This window comes from Sciurus vulgaris, assembly GCF_902686455.1.
Source record: "Sciurus vulgaris genome assembly, chromosome: 6".
In the NCBI taxonomy this organism is placed as follows: domain Eukaryota; kingdom Metazoa; phylum Chordata; class Mammalia; order Rodentia; family Sciuridae; genus Sciurus; species Sciurus vulgaris.
In genome coordinates, this window is record NC_136466.1 from 8,664,074 (window position 1) to 8,670,073 (window position 6,000).

Sequence of the window (6,000 nt, forward strand, 5' to 3'; positions counted from 1 at the left end):
CAGGTCCTTCAACAGTCAACCAGGAATCTGTCTCTCCCAGGCTCAGTTTTTTCTTCCAGCTACCTCCCGAGGTGAGCTTTTACCCCTGCTGGCAGAATGTAGCCCCAGGCTGACATTTTTCTACCCTGAAACCTCCACAGACAAAGATTTTATTTTTCCCAATCCTTCTTGCAAAGGCTCCCCAGCTGCCTGTGGAGGGCCTGGCCTAGGTCACACAGCCCTGAATGGGGGCCTCTGGGGAATGGGCATCCTGACTGGCCAGGCCCAGGCTGACCATCAGCCCCTGCAGCTGGGGAGGAGCCAGCCTCATCCTGCGCAGACAGACCTAGTGGAGGAAGAGGGCTCCCTACAGCGCAGTGCAGGCACCGCTGCTGGAAAGGTGGAGAGGACCCCTGGAGGCTGAGCCTACAGGTGTCTTAGGGAGCCAGGGCAGGCGTCCAGGAGGAGGTAGGATCTGAGCCCATGTGAAGAACAAGCAGGAGTCAGTGAGGGACAGGCAGAAGCTGGATGCGTTAGCTACCCATTGCACGTAACAAACTACCCAGCACTTAAAACTTAAAAAGCGTCATGGTGCGTGAGGGTCGGGAACCTGGGAGCAACTTAGCCAGGGGCTCTGGCTAGGTCAGAGCTGCGTTCTGAAGGGCCTGGTGACGGAGGATCCGGGCTCCCTTCCGTGGCTGTTGGCCGGAGGCTTCAGTTCTACCCGCATGGACTTCTCCAAGTCACTGCTCCTGACCGGGCGTCCCTAGTGTGTGAGGAGGGACAGAGAGACTCCTCAAATAGTCTCCAGGGGGCTGTCCGCGCTGGGTGAGGATGCAGGCGCAGGCCCGTGGCAGGTAGGACTGCGGCAGCAGCGTGGGCTAGCGTCCCGCTGGTGAGGTCCACTGGGGCGCTGGCTGGGAAAGACCTTGAGTGCCACGCTTGAGTCCCGAACTTCCTCTTAAGCAGTTAGGCCCAAGCCTCTGAAGTCAGCCTGGACGGGAAGATCTCACTTTGGGGGTCTGAGGAGCCTGTTTGCAGCTCTCCTTTTCCCGCCTGTGTTCCGAACAAACACCTTCTGTGGGGGAGGGGCACTTCCTAAGGGTGAACCACAGCTCGGCGGCGGACAGACCCCAACAGCCATAGGAGGAGCAGGGAAAGCACAGGCTCCCTGGGGTGACGTGGGAGGGCAGAGCAGCACCCAGCTCCCTGCAAGAGCCTCGGCCCACAAGGAAGCAGCAAAGAGGAGCCGACCCCACAGTGTCAGCCCCAGTCCTAACTCAAAGTCAGACGTCGCCTGCCACCCTGCTGGAGGTCAGGGGGACCCAGGAGTACTAAGGGGAAATCCTTCCTCATGGACACCAGAGGTGTGGGAAGCACACCTCCTATGATAATTCACAATTTTTAGAAGCCTGATTGATGGCCACTGTGAAGACTGAGCTGCTGCCATCTCCAAGCCAGAGAAAGGTAGTGGGCTCAAGTCTTTGGGCTGGGAGAGGGTCTGGAGGCCTTGAAGTGGCCTCTTCTCAAGCTATCCAGAAGAGTTCCAGGGGTCAGGGGTTGGGAGTTCAAGCTTACAGGGATCTGGCGGGTGATTTCTCAAATATCTCAAATGTGTCCCACTCTTCCGTCTCAGTTGTTGGCAACTCCACCAACTTCCAGCTGCCCATTATTCCACAGTCCTCTCTGTCTCTGCAGCACCACAAGAATAAGTTTGGATGTGAGTTGAGGCTCCTCAAGCTCCGAACTATGAGTTTCTCAAACTGAATCTATGGGTTGATTTTTTTCAGTGCTCTGGAAAATTATCATCAACCATAATTTTAAACATTACCTCTGCTTTACTTCTCTTATTTTGTCTTGCTTTTGATCTATTTATTTTGCATACTTCCTTTGGATCTATTTTCCTGTTCACTAACTCTCTCTTCAGCTGCGTTTAGACTATTGCTAAACTTATTCATTGAATTAATTATTTTATTACCATACTTTTCAGTTATGAAACTTGAATCTGGTTCTTTTGGTTATTCAGACGCCTTCTGTGCATGTCTCCAGAGCAACTCTGCTTCTCCCACCTTATCTGTGTGCTGGGAGATTGAGCTGCATATGTGGCCCTCTTATTCTCTGGTTGGTGTCAGCCTGTGGTAGATTGGAAGAAGGAAAAAAGTCAAGTTTTGGTATGTGTTCCTTAGCTTCACCCCTCTGGTTCTCTGTCCTTCAGTGGACACCCCAGTTCCTATTAGGTGGCCCTCTTCACTGGCTCCCTCCTTCCATGTTCTAGCAATGACTCCCTCTCAGCCCTCTCAGGCCTCCAGCATGCCTCTGCTGCTAGTGCCAGGGTTGCACCTCTATTGGAAGCATGCTTTGTAAATTCTCCTCTAACCACTGGAATACACCATCAATTTCAGACAGGACCCTGACAGTTACTTATTATGGATTCCAGTTGAGCGTGACAAGCGTCAGTGCATCGTTGTCGTTGTCTGATGATCCCACGTCTGGCGTCCCTGAGCGCCATTTCTGCTTGTTTTCTCTCACAGTGTCCTGTCTTCTCATGGATCTAGTCGCCTTGCATGATGTGCTGAAAACTGTGTTTGAAAGAAATATATAAAACTAATCTCAGACCTGAGGTGATTTTGTATGGCTTTGGCAAGGTACCTGGGACAAACAAGCATTCCAGAATCACAAATTTCGAGTTGGGAACTTGAGATTTGCTAGGGCCACAGATGACTCTCTGCTACTGTTCCTCTCCTGCTCCTGGCTACAGCGCTTCAGGGTCACAGCCCAAGGCTCAGAGAGATTTACCAGGGTCACCAAACTCTGTCAGACCCTGGACTCTGAGATGCATCTCTCAGGTCTTCAGAATCATCCAGATCTGAGCACTCTTAACGCCTCATGCAGCTCAGTTTTCTGAGACTGGTGATCTTAAGACCACGATGACCCAAACACCAGATTAAATCCAGCACAAGAGTAAGAGACCCAGCCCAGAGCTGCGGGGGACACAAGACCCATGCAGCCGCTGCCAGCACAACGGCTTCTATGAACTTATTTTTAAGTAAGTAGAGATATGCTCTAAAATAATGGTAAACTTACAGTGTGACAAATGCATAAGCCAGTAACGGGGTTCGTTGTCTTTATCAAGTATCATGCCCGCACCTAACTCTGTGTTTCACCTTTACACATCCTCAGCACGAGTCTAGCTCACGCCAGCATCCCACGGTGTGGGAGGGACGTGTGGTGACCGAGTGAGGAGGCTGCGTCACCTCCAGGCATCTGGGTTCTTGTGGGACCACCGTCATCCAGGTGGTCCGTCACTGATGGAAGTTGGGGACAGTAGGAGCAGAACTCCGACTGGTGGGGACTGGACCTCTAGAAGAGGCCGTGGGATTCTGAATAGGAACCGGAGGTTGTCCTAGCATTCTGTCCCTGTGACAAACACCTGAGATAATAGACTCATAAAGAGAAAGGCTTTGGTTTCCTCAAAATCCCAGAGGCGCCCTCGTGACCAGCTGGCCCTGTTCCGCTACAGTGTCATGAAGTAGTGAGGAAGCTCAGAGCAGGAAGTGAGGAAGAGGCAAGCTGCAGGGCAGTCCAGGTGCCTGAGGTCAGCTCCAGCCAGCAGAGGCCAGCCTGAGAGCTGCACGAGGGCCAACGCACGGAGAAAGCTTCAGGGCAGCGTCCGGGACCCTAACCCCAGCCAGCTGATTCCCTCCTGGGTCGCTCAGGGATGTCCCATCCCCACTCAGACCCCAGTCTCCTCTTCCTGGGAGGCCTGGTGTTGATTCATGGCCACGGGCTCACCACTGCGCCCCCATTGCTTTGGATCTGGCTCTGACTGGATCTCAGGTCTGTCCCATCTGGGTGTCCAGGCTCACTGAAGCTCAGCCTGGACTCGGCCTCCTATGTGAATCACATGGATTAAATTCAAAATACCCTCAGGCGAGTCCAGGGAGTATTGTTTTTTAATTCTTTTTTTTTTTTTTTTTTAGTTGTAGATGGACTCAATACCTTTATTTAATTTATTTATTTATACGTGGTGCTGAGGATGGAACCCAGTGCCTCACACATGCGAGGCAGGCGCTCTACCCCGAGCCCCAACCCCAGCCCCCAGGAGGTGTGTTAAGGGTCAGGTCCAGGTGGACGGCACCCTGGCCCCAGGGAGGCCCGCCCTGTTCCTCTGGGAATCGCCCGCTCCCCCGGAAGCTCACGGCGCCAGGAACTTGCATCTGGCCTGAGTTATCAAGACAGAGTTTGCCCTCGGGAAATTTATTTTTTGTTGGTACCAACTAATTACTTAATTAAAGGAGTAGTAATTACTCAATTTCAAAATCGCCTTTGGAAAGATACTCAAGCAGGAACGCGGGCGGCCGTGGAGTGTGAGGCCTGTCCAGCACCGGCCCTGCCTTGGCCAGGCGACTTCCGCTCTGGGCCCTCTGGCGGGCTTTTGGTGGGGAGGCAGCGGAGGAAGGCGTCACTCTGCTCTGCCAGCCACTGAGCTCTGTGTCCAGAAGGGAGGGAGAGTGTCCCCAGGAGCTGGGGGTCTTTCAGAAGGCAGGAGGGAGGCAGTTCCTCAGGGTCCCTGCTGACACCCCTGGGAGTCTCCAGGGTGCCAAAGCCTGGGCACAGGGGTCTGCACAAGAGACCTCTGAGCTACTCCAAGAGAGCCAGGCGTCTTGGCAGGGAAGGTCTCCAAATATGTATTGAGCCATTATAATGAACCCGAAGTACCTCAGGCCTCAGACTGGGGCTGGAATTAGGGTGAATCAGGAAATGGAGCTGGGAAGACCGCGTCTTGCTGCGTAAGCCAGCAGAAGGGAGATGAGGTTGACCCCCTCGCTGTCAGGGCTTCCAGGAGGTCATGTTCTACCCACTTCCCTCTGGAGAGGCGTCCCTCCAGAGACGGCTACGTCCCCTAGGTCTCCAGCTCCAGGCCTTCCTCCCCTGTCCCTCTGCTGTTTCAATTTTGGTGCAAACACGTCCAACTTTTTCTCTCTGCATTTTACATGCACGTGTGTGTGTGTGTGTGTGTGTGTGTGTGTGTGTGTCCGCGTGTGTGTGCGCTTGTGTGTGTGTGTGTGTGTTCACTTGTTTTCGAGGTCAGTGGTATCGCACGTTTCATTCTGCCTCTGCCTTTTGGATTAGCATAGACCTGGCCCTTTTTTCCAATGGGTACAAATGCACCCGCCATCCTCTGCCAAGGAATCCTACATGGAGTGTGTAGTGGACCTTCGGAGGCCGGAGGGGGCGCGGCGCTCTCCTCACAGATGAGCGTGAAGCAGCGCCAGGCAGGTCTTGTGTCTGCGCTGGTCTGGATCTGGAATGTTCCCCCACAGGCTCAGAGGTTAAAGGGTTGGTTCTCAGTGTGCTGCTCTTAGGAGCCAGAGAACCTCTAGGAGGGGGAGCCTAGCGAGAGGGAGCTAGGTCATGGGGCGGGGGGTGCCCTTGGTAGTGAGACCCTGGCCCTGGCCTGCCTTTCCTTTTGCTTCCTGGTCGCTGAAGGTGAGCAGCCTTGTCTGTCATTCGCTCCTGCCATAATATGCCTGTCATCACACTCCCAGAACAACAGAGCCAAGCCACCATGGACTGGGACCACAAGCCAAAATAAACCTCTCCTCCTTGCACGTTGTTTGACCTCAGGTATTTTGTCACAGTGACAGAAAGTTGACTAACACAATGCCCTTAACCTAATCTGCCAGTGGTGGTTACCCTAGGTTTCCTCTGGCCTGTGATATCATCAAGTGGACTATTTAAATAGCAGATGGATCATGGTGGCAGGGGCTTATTGGCATCGCCCTTCCCTGTTAAAATATCTCCAAGGCTCCCAGTGCCCTGGGGACATAGGCTAAGTCCTTCTATCTGGTAAGAAAGAGCCTTCAAGGTATGGCTCCTGGTGATTTCTCCACCATTCCCTGGCCAGGTTCTGCCTCAGGATCATAATTGGAGGGTAAAAACAAACACCCAACAACAGCTCAGTTCCCTTCACGCCATGGGGTTCACCTGCTCCTGCTCTTTGCCCGGCTCTTTCCTTGG